The 18913-nt window shown below is 37.9% G+C and overlaps 1 protein-coding gene across 3 annotated transcripts in view; it reads left to right on the top strand.

The window, feature by feature from the left end:
* The first annotated feature begins 18768 nt into the window (after positions 1-18768).
* Positions 18769-18913, top strand: part of LNPK (lunapark, ER junction formation factor) — an 83338-nt gene continuing 83193 nt past the window's right edge. For all 3 annotated transcript variants that reach the window (XM_007451082.1, XM_007451080.1, XM_007451081.1), the window contains exon 1: positions 18769-18874. The gene's annotated coding sequence lies outside the window, so the exon portion shown is untranslated. The remainder of the gene's footprint in view (positions 18875-18913) is intronic.

The raw sequence follows: 18913 nt of genomic DNA, 5'->3' as shown, positions 1-18913 counted from the left end.
ACATATGATGCAAAATTGATGGATGCATAGAGCAATAATCAACTGCATTCTACTGGATATAATTTATTTGCATTTCTAAGGACAAGAATCATTTGTATTATCCATTTTCTATAATTTACAGAGTAGTGTATAAGAATACTTGCACCATGTACTTTAGATGGTAAAGATTTTAGTATTTGAAATTTAATATAGATTATTCTGTATTTATATATTCATGAATTTTTTTTGGTCAACAAAATTTTTTTGAGTACCTATTATGTGTTAGGTATTGCATTTGATGCTGGAGATACAACAGTGAACAAAAGTAGCCCTCACAGATCTATAGTTTAGTGTAGGAGACAGCCATTAATCAAACAAGCACAAAAATAAATGTACAATTGTAACTGTGAGTAAAGCCACAGGGCCTCAGAGGAGTCTGCAGGGCTCCAAGAGGGTAAAATTTGTAGAATTTTACTTTAGCATCTCTAGTTCCTGATTTTTGTATTTATCAAAGGCGATATTTTAACTTAGAAACCTATTTAAAAAAAATTCTATCTTGTATTAATTACTCATTCAAAACCTAGTAATTCTGCAACACACAAATGTCTCATATTTACATACTTTAATATTATTGTAAAAAATACTGTGCAACATAAACTTCTGTGTTAATTTATTAATTAAGATTATAGAAGGGGGGCTTCCCTGGTGGCGCAGTGGTTGAGAGTCCGCCTGCCGATGCAGGGGACACAGGTTCGTGTCTAGAAATAGATCCACACAAATACAGTCAACCAATCTACTGACAAAAGAACAAAGGCAGTACAATGGAGCAAAAATGGTCTTTTCAACAAATGATACTAGAACAACTGAACATCCACATGCAAAAAAAAAAAAAAAAAAAAAAAAGATTATAGAAGGGAACCACAGTTGGTTACACTTAGTAAAGTCAAAACTAAATCAGCTAATCTTTTGCCAGTTGCTTCTTCTGCAGTCCTTCTGCCTCCCCATACCCAAAGGCCCGCACGGTTTTCCCTGTGGTTCAGCAACCAGTACCCTTGTTCAGAACAATTACATGCAATATTTTTGGACCCCCAAAAGATGTCACTCTTCGGTGCTTTAGAATCCATGATATCTTGTATTTGGAAAGGCTCTAAGTACCTGTGGGTTACCCAGTGCTGAGGTGTCGCTGAGCACTTTCGTTGCCCATTCTCTCTATTAACTTAACTGTATTCCCTTTATCTTCAAAGATCCAATTAGAAGACTGCTTTTATGAAGCTTAATTTGATAATATACAAGATACAAATGCATGCACTTTTTGAACAAATTGTAGATATCCACATCACAAAAGCTAAATTTATGTATATGAATGTACCCCTAGCAACAGAAATACACATTTTCATTTGTTTGTTTGTTTTTTTCCCACAGTAGTGGTGATAGCTGCTAGCTAAGTCATTCATACTTGTCCAAATACTCTTTTTGATTGTATGTATGAAACCACTGAAAATGATCCCGCACCTTTAACGCTTTACCTTGTGTCTTATATTAGGTTTCCTAGAAGCAGATCATCAGATGAGGATTCATGTTCAAGTGATTTATTAAGAAAGTACTCTTGGGGGAAACCAAGAAGGGGATGTGGAAAGCAGGACAGGAAAGAGAAGACATCCAAGCAAGGATGAATCTCAGGCCAACTCCCATAGAGAGTAGCTTCAGCCTGTGCTTACGTGGGAACTCTGAAATGTAAGTTATGCCTCAGAATCATCCTGACAGCAGAGGGTAAGGGGGCTGGTCTTTCATATTCCTGCATTCATCAGATCCCCCTGGGTGAGGTAGAGTGGGGGGAGGTAAATTCTTAGGACTTTCCAGTGCTCCTAGAGCATCTTCTGAGAAACAGTCCAGTGTTTGACATTGGAAGCAGAAACACATAAAGAGGTAAAATGGGATCTGAGGCTATTGGGGAGAAACATCGTGGAAGGAAGGGGTAGTTACGGAGTTTGGGATTGACATGTACACGTTGCTATATTTTAAAAGGATAGCCAACAAGGACCTACTGTATAGCACAGGGAACTCTGCTCAATGTTATGTGGCAGCCTGGATGGGAGGGGAGTCTGGGGGAGTATGGATACATGTACATGTATGGCTAGGTTGCTTTGCTGTGCACCTGAAACTATCACAACATTGTTAATCGGCTATACTCCAATATATAAAATATATATATATATATATATATATTTGCCTTGAAATATTTTTTATTAAATATAATCATGTATATGCATTGCATTGATAAGCAATTTTCCATTTTAATCAATTCTTTATTTTTTGAATTTGTTACAACTCAATGAAAATTTGAAAATATTTTCTGTTTCTCTTTGTCCTGGAAAATAAGAAATTCTTTATATTCTAAAAAAAGCGCAAATCTACATTTTAAAAATATTTATTTGGCTTCATCAGGTCTTCACTGCGTCATGTGGGATCTTTTGTTGCATTCAGCAGGCTCTTCACTGTGGCGCATGGGCTTCTCTCTAGTTGTGGTACGAGGGCTCCAGAGCGGGTGGGCTCGGTAGTTGCAGCCCTTGGTAGTTGCAGCACGCGAGCTTAGTAGCCCCATGGCATGTGGGGTCTCAGTTCCCCGACCAGGGATCGAACTTGCGTCTGCATTGGAAGGCGGATTCTTAACCACTGGACCACCAGGGAAGTCTCAACGTTGATAGTGTTTGCAACTCCCTATCTGGGCCCCCGAAATCCACTCTCCTCTTCTTCATGGGCACATGGCTAGCCAGTCTCTCTTGCCAAGTGTGGCCCTGTAACTGTGTTCTCTTCATTGGAAAGGAGTGCAAGTGATGTGTGCCATTTCTGGGCCTGGGATAGCTTCATCCATACTGTCTTTCTCCTCTCTGCTGGCTGGAACTCTGGGTCACCCAGCTTATACTATAAAGATAGTGACAATGACCTAAGGTTTGATGATGCAACATGATGGAAGGACTGGCATCCCTGAATGGCTTTATGGAGCAGAACTTCTTGATGACAAAGCAGTCAGGGTGGACCGTTGGGTAAGAAACAAACCTCTTCTTCAAACCACTGAATTATTGTTGGGTCTCTATCACAGCAGCCTAGCTTTTTTCTAATTCATACAAGGTGCTTTATTCTTATCATAGCGTTATATTATATTACATTATAGATCCATTTTTAATTGCTTATTCTTGATTTCTTCTATTAGAATATATATTATATGAGAGCAGGAGATCTGCCTATCTTTTTCTTGCTGGCACAAAATATTCAATAGTACTTATTTAGTGAATAAACAAAAGTGTTGTTACCTTATCCTACAATAATTAAAAATTTAAAAACCACATTACAATTAAAGAACTTACTATAATGTTAAATTAGGGGTGATATAGAACAAATGGAAAGAATTTAATGATGGGCTTCCCTGGTGGCACAGTGGTTAAGAATCTACCTGCTGATGCAGGGGACATGGGTTCGAGCCCTGGTCCAGGAAGATCCCACATGCCATGGAGCAACTAAGCCCCGTGCACCACAACTACTGGGCCTGCATTCTAGAGCCCGCCAGTCACAATGTGAGCCCACGTGCCACAACTACTGAAGCCCGCGTGCCTAGAGCCTGTGCTCCGCAACAAGAGAAGCCACCGCAATGACAAGCCCGCGCACCACAACGAAGCAACTAGAGAAAGCCCATGTGCAGCAACGAAGACCCAATGCAGCTAAAAATAAAAAAAAAAAAATTTTTTTAAAAAGAGTTTAATGAAAAGTAATCCAAATGTTTAATGAGATAAAATAGTGATACAAAGATAAAATATTGATATATTAAAAATGGATAGAAGATAAATTGTGTAAACTTGAAAAAACAAGGCTGAAGGGCACCTTGTTAACTGTCTTTGCCTATTGGAAAGGCGATTATAAAGAGGTTGCTGACCAACTGTTTTCCATGTCTGCAGAGGAAAAACTAGCAGGAAGGAGCTTAAGCTAACCTGACAGTAATAGTGATTAAACATTAGAAAAGGCTCCAGAGTAATACTGTAGAATCTCTGTCCCTGGTGAATTTTAAGGACAAACCATCTGTCTTAGACATTTCAGGCAGAGCCTTGCAGGAAGAGAGAGGTCTGGATTAAATGATTCCGCAAGCTGGCTCCTTTTCAATTCCAGGAGTCTGTGCCACTATACAGGTTATCAGGGGATCTGGCAGTGACATCTTTCACTCCAGTGACCAGCCGGATTGATTAATTGGCATCTCTTATCTGTAACTTGAGAGAGCTATTTCTCTGGATGAGGATGATTGGGTGGGTGGAAAGTAGGGAGTAAGAAGACTGATTCCCCCCCCCCCAAAAAAAAGATATTAAAAATACTAAGTATTTCCATACTATCAATACAAACTAACTTGAAAAGTTCTAAGATTTTTGATACATTTCAAGTGCTAGATTTTACTTAGTAAGACTAACTTCTATAACAATGATTGAAAGATAATGGTAGGGCTTCCCTGGTGGCGCAGTGGTTGAGAGTCCGCCTGCCGATGCAGGGGACACGGGTTTGTGCCCCAGTCCGGGAAGATCCCACATGCCGTGGAGTGGCTGGGCCCGTGAGCCATGGCCGCTGAGCCTGCGCGTCCGGAGCCTGTGCGCCTCAATGGGAGAGGCCACAACAGTGAGAGGCCTGCATACCGCAAAAAAAAAAAAAAAAAAGATAATGGTATACTACTATATATGAAATAGATAACTAATAAAGACTTACTGTATAGCACAGGGAACTCTACTCAATACTCTGTAATGACCTATATGGGAAAAGAATCTAAAAAAGAGTGGATATATGTATATGCATATAACTGATTCACTTTGCTATACAGCAGAAACTAACACAACATTGTAAATCAACTACACTCCGATAAAACTTTTAAAAAATTAAAAAAAGAAAGAGAATGGTTTAATGCCAACAGTGAAATGACATAGAACAGAGGGAAACATTACTATTGACATTCATTTATAATGTTTTTTTACATTGGTGTTACAACTCTAGCAACAATGTAAGAATGTTATTTATGGATACTGCATTAAAATTTATACTATACTTATGTTACTCATCAATAATCATGTTAGAAGGTCCCTAAAGACAAGCTTTCATTAGAAGAGGGATTTTCTAAGTCTTAGACGTTTACTTTTTATTACTGAATAATATCACAGCTATTGTTTTGAAGGAAAACATTTTTTATTGGTTTTGGGGTGGGTTTTTTTTGCATTTTGGCATGGAATTGTGAAAAGCAATTCAAATTGAGCATTTATATACTGTGGGGATTTCCAACTTTGCTAATAAACAATCTCAGTGAAATTTCACATCTTTGTTACAATCCAAAGGCAAACTTTTGAATTCTTCCAGAAAAGGTGGAAAAACTCTGCTTTTATATTCTAAAGTGTTGTAATGTTTTTATTTATTTATTTATCTATCTATCTATCTACTTATTTTAATGGTAGCTGTTATAAAGCTACAACTCAGTAGGAGGGTTTTTTATTTCTTTTCATTGAAAGGAAAAGTATCTAGTCAAATTTGGAAGGAAATATTGACTACTCTTTACATAATGAGCCTTGAAAGTAAATGTTGCTCTTAAACACATGAAGTGATGATCCACCTCCCTCATAATTAGAAAAAATACAAAACTATGATGAGATACCATTTTAAAAAATTGAAGTATAGCTGATTTACAATGTTGTGAGATACCATTTTTTAAAACTATCATACTGTCAAAAAAAATTTTTTTTTTAAATGGCTTTCCAATCTGGCTTCAACCTTTTATTTTAATTTATTTATTTATGTTTGCTGTGTTGGGTCTTCGTTTCTGTGCGAGGGCTTTCTCTAGTTGTGGCAAGTGCGGGCCACTCTTCATCGTGGTGCGCGGGCCTCTCACTGTCACGGCCTCTCTTGTGAAGCACAGGTTCCAGACATGCAGGCTCAGTAGTTATGGCTCACGGGCCTATTTGCTCCACGGCATGTGGGATCCTCCCAGACCAGCGCTCGAACACGTGTCCCCTGCATTGGCAGGCAGACTCTCAACCACTGCGCCACCAGGGAAGCCCTTAGACTCTCCTTATACTTTCTATGTGGGCTATAATTATGGGTTATAATTAATATTTATAATATGAAAACACACCTCAAAACAATTTTAAAATATCACCCTATGTAAAGACCACAAGTTATTCTTTTCTCCTTCACCTTTAAAGTATGAGGTCCTTGAAGCCAGGGATCCTGTACTCTTTCGCCTAGAAGGATAGAATGGGAAAAAAATACACTTAAAAAATTATTATTTTAATTATAAAACTAACATGTGCCATGCATATTTCAAATTTGGTGGTTATATTAGAATTGACCTTAAGCAAGTACCGATTTATACTTTCACCAACAGTGTATGAGAGTACACATTACAGAGCATATCTCAAGTAGACTATCTGAAGTGTTTTACTCCATCACCTCAGAGAAATAGTCATAAATAAATTTGGCTAAATAATTTAGATGGAAAATAAGAACAACTTACTGTATATAGGTAGAATTCCTAAAGGAAACATAAGATCTCTGAAGTACTCTGAAATGAGTCATTTTGCAAAAGGTTGAGAGTGAAATTTAAATAGCTTCAGTGTAGGAAAAAATGGAGTAGATCATTTCTAGAGTGAGGTTATCTGTAATAGAAATTGATTTCCAAAACAGTAACCTACTTTTCAATAGAGCAAACAATATTTCTAAGGTAAAACAAAGATAATTTGCTCATAATCATCTATTGTGGAGGGTTAAGGTTTGATGCTAGAAAAATTAATACTGGAGGTATTGAAATATGGCATCTGTAAAAACAACTGAATATAAAGAGAATAATTTAAATGCTATGCATAGTTATAAAAAATAATCTTCCAAATTCTTCCATCAAGTTTTGATCACCAGTTCCAATGTGAGTCATATTGGAGCCTAAGGCAAAGGAAAAATCAGTAGTACTGATCCCATCGTTAAAAAAATTTTTTATATATTGTTCATTATGGATATTTTTGCATTGATTTTTTAAAAATATTGAATTTATATTGATTACTGAGTTTTTTGACACCTCCCTATAGTTTGGACCTAAGGCAAATGTCTCACTCACTTCATCCTAGTTCCAGTTCTTTTGATCACCCAAATAATAAAATAATGCTAAAAGAAGAGAAACAAATAATTTAAAGCCTCTCTTAAGCACCATTTTCTCAATGTTTCCAATATTCTATGCAGAGATATTAAAATGAGAAAAAATAGAATTGATGAAATTGCTAAATTAAAAAAATTCTTACAAGTCAGCAATGTATATATATTTTATCTGTATTTTATATATGAAGAAATTGAGGCTCAAAGAAGTTAGTACTTTGGTTGTGACACACAAAGAACATGAAGCCCAGCCAAGATTGAAACCCTCTATCTGTCTTTTATCAGAGCCCAAATTCTTTCCAATACACTGGGTTCTTTCTCAGGGAATTAATGACATTTGAATTAAGCCGTGAAAGAAGAGTAGGGATTTGCTAGGAGTAGAAGAAGAGATAAGACATTTCAGGCAGTTGGGGAAATTGTGGAGAAAGCCTGGAAGTAATGTCCAGAGGCAGATTTACCAAGAAGCTAAGGAGGTTGATGTGTCATGACTCCTTGGAAGAAAATGTTAATAAAGCTTCTTGATAGGGACTCTAATGACGTGCTCCCCAAATTATTTATTTTTGCAAAATTTGCCCAAGTAAGATATTTTAACTCCAACCAGTGAAGACTGCTGTGTCTTTCCTTTCTGGCTTTCCCTTCATCACACTTCCCCTTGTGTTAGGTGGCTTTGCAATTGCTTAGGCAGTTTTGGGATCCAGCTTAGAGGTAGTTGATTTGGAGACATGCTATTTTAGGTTTAGTGGGATATATTTACGTGGTTCACAGCCACTCCTATGGTTATTGCTAAGCACTCAGTGTAAGAATAACCTCTCAGCATACTTCAATTGCCTGTTCTGCCTGCTCACTTGGCATGGTGGTATGAAGGTGCAAGGCCAGAGGCTACCACAAGATGAGTGGTACCTGGATGGTGGGAATAGGCTGTTAGTGGAGGAGAAACAAGGTTTGCAACATATGGAGCTAGAAGATAGTCTGTGGAAAATTCTTTCAATCATCAGATGAGTAAAATTATAAGTGGAAAATTGAGTTCTCATGAAGAGAGTATCCTTTTGGAAGCAAAAAATTTAAACTGAAGATTCACAAAAGCTTGAAAATATCAAAAACTTTCTTATTAGCTTGGAATGTATACTAAAACTGCCAAAATCATGAAGAAAAGAAAGCATTCATTAGAGCCAAGAAAATTTAGATGATTAAAATGACGACAGAAGAGATAAAGATTATGAGAATCAGGGCACTCCCAAAGAGGAAATGAAAAAGCAGGAGAAATAGAAAATAGTCAAGCAAAATACAATCTGTATAGTCAACAAAGGTTCGCAGCAGCTTCACGTTGATGACTTGATTGACCTTAATAAGGACTGTGGTCTTCTATTATGGCCCTAGTGCAAAAAGTAATAATGTCATTCAGTACTTTAATTAAAGAAAATTTTTTCCTTCAAAATTGTGATTCCAATAATATTTATACAGAATCAAACAGAACATAAAATGGGCAAGAGAGATGTTTCTCAAAAAGATACTTTGAAAAAAAAAAGCTTTAAATAGTCATACTCTTATGAGATTCTAGATAGTTTATGCCAAGGCAAAAAAAGATCATAAACATTGTTTTGTTTGTAAATTAGTTTCAACAAGACAGACATTACTTACACGGAATGGGTTTTCAGACTAAACGAATATATCGAAAGCCCTCAAAAGCTGTGACTATTCTATGGAGCACAAGACAACTATCTTTTCTTACATTACCCATAAATCAAAAAACAGCTGAGTAAGAACATTCCATATTATTTTGAAGAGCTGAAAAGAGTAGTTGAGGTTATTGCATTTTTAAGGGAACTTTCAGAGGTCATGATGAAACAATAATCATGATTCAATTAACAGAAATTTAATGGGAATCCTAGAAATAATTGTTAAATTTAATTAATTTTTGCATGAGAACTTGGAAAAATGCCCAAAATGGGAAAAAAAGTAACAGTTTATGAAGAGTGAATAGAAGTAATGGGAAAATATTTATATAATGGATGGGTTAACAGATAAATAAACCAGAAACCAAATACTACTCCATTAGTTGGCCATTATTGTGCTCTACTGCTGTTATCGAAAACTCTATGTATAGTTTAAAATTTTTTCACTGACTGAAAACCAGCTTGTGGCTTTATCCAACAGTGTAAAATAACTTTTGGAAATACTAACCTGTGGTTGAAAACATTCATGGAGTGTTGTCCAACAAAGGTGAGGAAAAGGGCTCCCAGCAGCCTTTAAAGAATGTTTATAAGTGTGCAGGATATACACCACATCCAGCTCATTCCTTTAATCTGGTAAGAGAAAAAGCTGCTTCACAGTTGTTAACCACCTCGGCATTTTACAACAGTTATTTTCATTTCAGGTTCCTCTCACAAATGGAGTATTTTACATAAACATATCAACATGGATTAAAAAAAAAGTCTAAGAGTAATATAATGGGTTATCCATTATAAAGCTGTTCAAGCTTTACAACATGGGTCAAGGATATTTTACAGATGCTAAAATATATTTTCAAAGATTTGGAAGAAAAACCCCAACACACAAGAAAAACCAAAAATCTTATTCAAAAAATTGACAACGAGCAAATACATCATTATAACTGTAATACAGAAAGACACTTTGAAATGCTTCTATATTTAAGAAATTGCAATCACCTTATTTGAATTACATAAAGGGGACCATCTTTCTTCATCTTTAAATCTATTTATAAACAACTGAGAAAAAATTCAGATAAAAAAATTAATGGAATATGAAACAAAAGTGGAAAAGGTAAGCAATTAAATTAATAGAAATTGTTCTGACATCAAGAAGTATTTGCAACAAAAAAGGTGTCAAATCATCACCAAAAGCAGGAATTCACTAAAGGAAGAGATACATTTCAAATAGAAGTGATGAATAGGCTCTTGGATTGTTTGATAATGCAATTAATGAGAGGAAGGAATCATATGAACACACTGGAAAACGATTTAAAACTCTTTTTGATTAGACACAAAATGATTACTTTGAAAAAAGTAATATAAAACTCATAATGTGCTATTACAACAAGGACATCAAGAATGAGAATAACTGCTATTGATTCAAAGAATATTTTTAATTAATTACTGCACAAAGAAACATGAAAACCCTGACATCTTACAATGCCTATATGAAAAAACTAACAATCTGATAGTAATTTTCCCACACCTGACAGCCATTCTTAAAATTCACATATCGGGCTTCCCTGGTGGCACAGTGGTTAAGAATCTGCCTGCCAATGAGGGGGCCTGGGTTCGAGCCTTGGTCTGGGAAGATCCCACATGCTGCAGAGCAGCTAAGCCCATGAGCCACAACTACCGAGCCCTCGTGTCACAACTACTGAAGCCCACATACCTAGAGCCCATGTTCTGCAACAAGAGAAGCCACTGCAATAAGAAGCACGCGTACCGCGACGAAGAGTAGCCCCTGCTTGCCGCAACTAGAGAAAGCCTGTGTGCAGCAACGAAGACCCAACACAGCCAAAAATAAATAAATAAATAAATATATTTTAAAAAATAGTACCAAAACCATGAAATACTTAGATATAAATCTAACAAAAATATGCAGGATCTATATGCTGAAAGCTATAAAATAATGATGAAAGAAATCAAAGAAGATCTAAATAGATAGAGAAATACTCTGTCCTTGCATTAGAAGACTCAATATTGTTAATATGCCAGTTTTCCTCAAAATAATATATATATTCAATGCAATACCAATAAAAATTACAGCAATATTTTTTCTAGAAATTGATACACTTACTTAAAACTTCATATAGAACAAGGATAGCCAAAACAATTTTTAAAAAGAGCAAAGGTGGAGGACTCACACCACCGCATTTACTTACTGTAAAGGTAGAGTTGTCAAGATGGTGTGGTAAACAGCAAAAATATAGAAAGAAGAGGGAGCCCAGAAATAGACACACAAATATATAGTGAACTGATTCTTGACAGAAGTGCAAAGGCAATTCAATGGAAAAACGATAATCTTTTTAACAGTTGGTGCTGAAACTCTTTGACATCTATATGCAAAGAAAAATTTAAAAATGAACTTCAACTCATATCTCACACCTTATATATAAAATTAACTCACTATGGATCATAGACCTAAAAGCAAAACCTTAAAGCATAAAACTTGTTGATGAAAACTTAGGAGAACATTTTTGTGATCTAGGGTTAGATAAAGATTTCTTAGATATGATACTAAAGGCACAACCCATAAAAGAAAAAAAAATGATAAATTCCCTTCATTAAAATTAAGAACTCATGCCTTTTGCAAGACACTTAAGAGAATGAATAGACAGGCCACAGACTGGGAGAAATATTTGAAAGTCACATATCTGAAAAGGAATACCCAGAATTTATAAAGAATGCTCAAAACTCATTAATAAAAAAACAATGTCATTTAAAGATGCGCAAATTTTTTGAACAGATAATTTCCTGAGTATGACCTATTTGGTGAATGAAGAGAAAACTGTACACCTGCTGTGTCCACAAAGGTAGCACATGGAGATGGTGTGGGCCCTGAATACACTGCACAGGAAGTTGGCCTTTATCTTGGAGAGAAATATTGGGTCTGATTTCAGTATTGCCATAGCATTGGGACTTTCCTAGAACATATGTATATATAAAGAAAACTACTGCTTTTGAATATATAGTCTAAAGTGAAATTCCTTTTACATTATAGCTAAAAAATATTCTTAAGCTTTTAAGTTGTTCACAGTTCAGCTGCATACAGAGTGGCACGGAATCTTATTTATATATACATATGTTATAGATGGAATAATTTGGCTTGAACAAGAAGTTTGGTTTAGTGTCTACTGTTTGGGAAAATTAGCTCTTAAACTTTATAAGAAATGAATTGTATAGTTAGGATTTCCAGTTGTCTAATTTCAGAGGTTTGTCAAGCAAATCAGTCCTACGTTTTTTCTCATGTATTGGTTCATGCCTCACAGTGGCAAGTCTTTTCTTCTATCTTTATCTTCAGTTTTTTCTCCTTCCTCATTTCTTAGACCTTTGTCTTTCATTTCTCACATCTCTTTTTCATTCTTCCTTCAAGCTTTTGCAGTCTTTTTTGAAATCCCTGGCATTTCCCAGTTCTCTGTTTTTATGACATCTTTTTTTTTTATACCCAGTCTCCCATTGGTGATCACTTGTAAATCATCATGACTTAATATTTTTCCTGTTAGCTACTGCCTACACATGTTTTACTAAGCTCCTCAGGCCAGAAAATTTGTCTTCCATATTTTATGCTTTGTAAAATCCCATGTACTCTTATGACTCCTATTAACAATAAATCTCAATATGAATTAGCTAAAGCTACATCTTCCTTGTTTTATGTGTAAGCTTTACATGCATACAAGTGAAGACTCAAGTTTCATTAGCTCCCTGATTTGTCATGTGTGTCATTATTTTTCAGGTAGCATTAGAATGCCATCTTTTAGAATTACTGGGCAGCAAGCCAATAATTTATTTTAGTTTAGTTTATATATATTTTTTTCCAGAACAAGCAAAGTTGTTTTTTTTTTTTTTCATTTTAAGAAGGAAATGTTCCTTTCTTTTTCAGTAACTAGATTGAGCTCACATGGAACTATCTACATGCCAGGATACTTTGTGTTCTAATTTTAAATTATGCCTTTCAGACACAAATGGTCTCTGGAATTATGCATTATTTATGATAATAGATGAATCTTTAATGTTAGACTTGATAAATGTCAATCTTTATTTTCAGTTATTTCACAGCAATCTAGCCTTTATTTCTTTTTTCACTTTTTTATTGGAACATGGGAACTACATTTAGCATGCATTTGCTTCCGGAGCATGGGCTGGACGAATGTAAATGTGAAGTGAGCAAACAGGTTGAGGAGCCGCAGTGTTCCTTCTGCTGCACTGCGAGCTCTTGGCTTTTGTTGCTGTGCTTTCCCCGCTTTGTCGTCCCTCTCCTCCCAAGTACTATCAATCTACCAAACCCAGCTTCAGAAGCAGCTGAGAGTAGCTTCAAGTGCCACCTTCAGTAGATATACGTGCATTTTTAGTCTGGATTCTAAAAGGTGAAGTGATCTCAGCTATAGGACTTGAGTAGTGTGACCTCCCTGGTATCATCCTACTTCGAGTAAAGGCTTACTTGATGAGCCAAAAAGATTTTTGCTTAATAAGAAAGGTGTGTATTAATTTTCTTTTGCTGTCATAACACATTACTGAAACACTCGCATCTTAAAACAACACTCATTTATTATTTCACAGTTCTGTAGATCAGAAATCCAGGCATGTTGTGGCTCATCTCAAGTAACAGCATGTGGTTAGCCTGGTGCGGGGCCCAGGCACGGCAGTATCTGCCTCCTGCGTCCCCCAAGGATGCACAAGCACAGCCTGGGGCTAGAAAGATCACTCTAGAGGCTGGTTCTGGAGCGGAGCCTGGTCCCCTCCTGGTCCACACGTGCACCCTCCAATCTGAACATGCCCTCAAGGCCCAGTCCCTGAACCTCGGGGTTGCCTCTTTTACATCCGTAAAAGGCCTTCACAGCAGGACTATTGTTTTACTGGCTAACCAGGGGATGGGAATCTTGGAGAGCCATTTTTAGAATTCTACCTATTATAACGTATGAGACTCATATGATAAAAATGAAAAATTTTTTTGGAAAACACATGAGGACACTTGAACAAATGTAGAGTTATACCACATTCCAGAAAGGGAAGGATCATGTGGAAGGATATTATTCTCCCTGAAATTAATACATACAGTTAAAGAAATTTTAATAAAAATCTATAGCCACATCCACATGGATGAATCTTAAAGATATAACTTTGATTAAAAACATTCAAGACGTGAAAAAAACCTTACTCTATGATTCTATTTACATAGAGTTGAAAGACAGGCATAAGCTATATTGTTTGAGTAATTAGTCAATAAAACTATAAAGAAAAACAAGAAAATGAATATGTTAATAATCATGACAGTGGTTATTAACCCTAGGTACTTGGGGGTTATAAGGGAAGGGGCACTTTGGGGCCTTTTGGGATGTTGATAATGTTCTACTTTCTGACCCAGTGGGGGTTACATGAGTGCTTCGGTTATAGTCTTTAAGCAGTACACATCTGTTTAATGAACTATTCTGTGTGTTTGCTGTATTTTCCATCACAAAAAATAATGCTAGAGGCTTCCCTGGTGGTCCAGTGGTTGAGGCTCCACACTTCCACTGCAGAGAGTGTGGAGTGTGGGTTCGATCCCTGGTAAGGGAACTAATATCCCGCATGCCGCGCGGCACAGCCAAAAAAAAAAAAAAAAAAAATTCTAATCTTCTCTTTTTCCCCCATACTTCCTGATTCTTCCTCTACATCTACAGTACCTCATAGAGAAATAAAGATGTTACAGTGACACTAACAATTCAGTCTTTAAAAACAAAACGCTTACAAAGTAGGTTCTTGAGAATAAAAAAAACTGCTGAGAGTGAAACATAGCATTTGAACGTATTTCTCTCCCAACCTTGGCCAGATTAGCTAAAAGAAACCTCTGAACTGGGAGGGGTATATGGAGCATGACACGCATAACACCTTCCCCTGGGAGGGAAGGATGAGGTTTGATAGGAGTGGCAGAAAAAGAGAGCATCGGAATAGGCTGAGCACCATTTCAATGGACAGGGCGGGAGGCCTGGGCTAGGAGCCAGGAAAGCTGTTATCAGACCAGCCCGCCAGGGCTGCCTGCTGCCTACATTTGCATCATACAACAAAGGACACCAGCTCTCCTCTGAACTGCCTGGTGGAGGGCCTAGGACACCTCTGCCATAGATGGTGAAATCTTGGACAACCTGGTACTGTACCATCTTCCTTTCTCCAGTCCTCCCATCCCTAGAGATTTTAGTCTGCAGGGCCCAAGAGTCTATATTTTAATAAGCACTTAGGATAACTCTCATGCAGGGGGCCTCTGGCACTGGAGTACCATTGCCCAGAGAAAATCACTGAGAGGAAGAATCACCGGTGGCACTTGTTAAAAATCCGAATTTTGAGGCTTCATACTAGACATGTATAATCAGAATCTATAGGGGAGAAGCCTGAGAACTTGTTTTCTTCAAAATGAAGTCCCCAGGTAATTTGAAAGGAAGTTTGGGAAACAGCTCTAGAGACTTCTTTTTCTTTCGTTTTTCCACAATATTTATAATATTTGCATTTTGAAAAAATAAGTACCTTGTGGAAAAGAACATATTACAAACCGTAAAATACTTTTTCTCCGGCCCATACTTCTCAGTGCTGCAGACCCATAGATGTTTACATGACATCTCTCCTTGAAGTCCCGAAAACATGAGACTCAACATGTTTGAATTGAAATCATCATCTTCCCCCAAATCCGACTCTCCTTCAGTGTTCCCCACACCTCAGTGAGCATTGTTATCCACCCACTGGGCCTGCCAGAAATCCCATCATTTCTGACTCCTTCCTCTTCCTCAATCCCCACTCATTCCATTCTGCCTAATCTAAATCCATTCCCAAGACCTTCTATTTCACTTCCTAAATCGTTCAATTTTCCGCACTTGTCTCCATCTCCTTGTGCCCATCCCAGTCCACTTGAACTACTTACTACCAATGCTAACCATGACCCATAGATCCTAACTGGTCCAAGCCTGATCATGTTCCCACACTGCACCTGGAGTGATCTTTTCAAAACACAGATCTGATCAGGTCATAACCCTTCCCCACTCTGCTCTGAAGAAAAAGATGAAGGTTCTCAGTATGGCCAACCAAGTTCTGCTTAGTTTGGTCTCCCTGAAAACTATGCTGTAGCCACAATGGCCTCCTTTCAGTCCCTCAGGTTTGCACTGTTCACTCCTGACAAAATACATGATGTTCCCTGTTTCCTTTTCTCCTTTCTTCAGTCTCTCAGCCTTCAGATCTCTCTTCCAGGAGACCTCCTCAAGCATGCCTTACCTAACTTTTCTGACCAGATCAGTGAATGACCCTAATGTAAGCTCTCAGAGCATCTATCTCTTGCAACTTTCATTTATTTATCTAAATAAATGTGGCTCACTTATTTGTTGAATTAGACATTTTTGAATTCCTTTGCCTAGAATAGTTTGTTTCCTTGCTCATCTTCTCTCTTGTTTGATTTCACTTCCTTAGAACCTATTCCAGAACAATTTTTAGGATGAATATTCGGACTCAACTGAAGAACCACATTCATTGGCTTTCCCACATCCCCTCTGGCTCTTGTTGCCTAATCATTTTCCAGTCTTTTGAAATTTGCCTCTACCACAACACTTATTTACCCTATATTGTATTTTTTTGTTGTTGTTTTCTTGAAGGTTTCTCTCACTAGCATCAGTTGCTTTAGGACAGCTGTTTTACTTATCTCTGTATCCCTAGCACTTAACACAGGGTCTTGTCCTCAGTAAATATTTGGAATGACTGTTGTAGCTTGTAGTACAGCCATATAGTGCATATGCTGATTTCTCTGCTTCTAATGTCTTCCCTCACTGTGCCTACAAACTCTTACCACTTGGTAGAGGCAGTGTTAGCATTACCTTCAACGATATATGTATAATTTTTCTACTTTTCAGTTTCTTCATTTGAATACTGATACCTTAAAACGTTGCTGGGAGGATTAAAAAAGTTAATTATTTAATACTCTTCTCTCTCCCCTTGCCAGGCCAAATCTCTTCTCTTGTAGATTACCTAGGGAATTTTGTCTCAGGATTAGGTTTTTGGAATCTCTTGTACCCAGTTAGCTCTTTTCTGTTTCCCTCTCCTGTTTTTGTCCCTTTTACAGTAGATCTTGATGGCTCAATTAAAACTAGAGAAAAGGGACTTCCCTGGTGGCACAGTGGATAAGACTCTGCACTCCCAATGCAGGGGGCCTGGGGTTCGATCCCTGGTCAAGGAACTAGATCTCTCATGCATGCCGCAAATAAGGAGCCTGCATGCTGTAACTAAGGAGGCTGTGAGCCACAACTAAGATCTGGTGTAACCAAATAAATAAATATTAAAAAACCCCAAAAAACTAGAGAATAAATCATTAGCAAGTAGAAAACATTTCTTCCTTGTTCTCTTAGGAAAAGAGATTGTCCTGAGGTGAGGAGATTCATTTGCAAAACTGCACAGGCCTTTTTTTTTTTTTTTAACATATACATGTATCTATTCTTTTTCAAATTCTTTTCATTTAGGTTGTTATATAATATTGAGCAGAGTTCCCTGTGCTATACAGTAGGTCCTTGTTGGTTATCCATTTTAAATATAGCAGTGTGTACATGTCAATCCCAAACTCCCTAGCTATCCCTCCTCCCCCTCTTCCCCCTGGTAACCATTAGTTTGGCCTCTAAGTCTTGCACAGGCCTTTTTAAAAACAAAAAACAAAAAACTTTGAAAAAGCAAAGGCTGAAAAAACAAAATGATTAAATTTGCATACCAGAATAAGTGAAATGTTTCTTTTCATTTTCTTTTAGATTTGTAAAGTGTCTGACCCAGAGTACGAGAAAAAACTTTGGTTCCCTTCCCTTCTTTTCAAGTTTACAAAGCTATAACTAAAGATTCTAGCAGTTAAGCAACTCTACAGTGAATTATCTGGTAGCTTCCAGTATAATAAATTATTCTTACCAACTATGCTCACTTTCTTTTCTTACTTTACCTGTTTGGTTGTCAAAGTTTAAACGTAGCATATTAAAACGATTATACTCTTTAAAAACTATGGACACTTTTCATTATTTTAAAATGTGTATGTAACTAAATAAAATAGAAAAATCCCATGAAAAATGTTTGCACACGGGTAAAATGGGACAAAAGCTTTTGCTGAGGTTTCTCTACCCTTCTCCAACATTACCTTGTGTGGTTCAAGTACCACTTATTATTTAGACTTGTCATTCCCAGTTGACTAGGAGATTTAATACTCTTTAGCCAATGTTTCAAATCTGAGGCAAATAAAACCTAGGTGGTTTATTCGTGGGCCTAGTACCAGGACCTGTGAAGGGAGTGTTCTTAAGAGATAGAAAACTCAGCGTATGTTGTTATCCACAGTTTGAAATCAACATCCTTGGACATTCGACGTTTACCACACAATGGTAAGCGCCCAGATATCAAATGACCCTTTTTGGCGTCCAAGAGTCATAAAAGCCTCAAGCACTCCTGGAGTCTAGGCTGAATTTCTCCACTGGCTTGTTTGGGAACCCGTCTCTTCTAAGCGGTGTAGCATTAACTTGCTCTGCTGTCGGCTGGATGACAGCTGGTCGGGCACTCTTCAGGGCGGACTCCTTTCCAGGTGCATCCATCTCCACCCAAGCGCACTCTTCTCTCCCGCGGCGGTCTAGGACCATCAGGACCAATTTCGGTGTTTTCTTTCGCCTGTAAGACTTGGCAGAACGGGCTCTAAAAGAAAAGAAGGAGGCAGAGGAGGAGTAAGTAAGAGTCATAATAAATGACAGTGCACCTGTGAGACGCGAAGACGAGCACCCTATTTTGCCGCAGAAGCCACAGGGACAGAAGTCCTCGGGCCAACCGCCGGCCTCGCCCCCCCCCAGCTGCCCGCCCCGGTTACGTGACGGGGGAGCGCCGCGCGCCGACTGCGGCGCCGATTGGCCGGCGGCGGGAGCGCGGGGTTTGATGGGAGGTTGGCTGAGCCCATCGTTCTGTTAGTGGCGGCTGCTACCTGCTCCGGACGCGGGTTGCGCTGTGGCGGCCGAAGCTGGCAGAGCTGGGCGCCAGCGCCGGGCTTTGCCCGCTTCTACTTGAAGGTAGAGGGGTCAAAATGAGGGCCGTTGGAAGGGGTCCGC

This window comes from Lipotes vexillifer, unplaced genomic scaffold (genome assembly GCF_000442215.2).
Source record: "Lipotes vexillifer unplaced genomic scaffold, Lipotes_vexillifer_v1.1 scaffold645, whole genome shotgun sequence".
NCBI classification, from domain to species: domain Eukaryota; kingdom Metazoa; phylum Chordata; class Mammalia; order Artiodactyla; family Lipotidae; genus Lipotes; species Lipotes vexillifer.
This window is presented reverse-complemented; position numbering and strand designations above follow the sequence as displayed.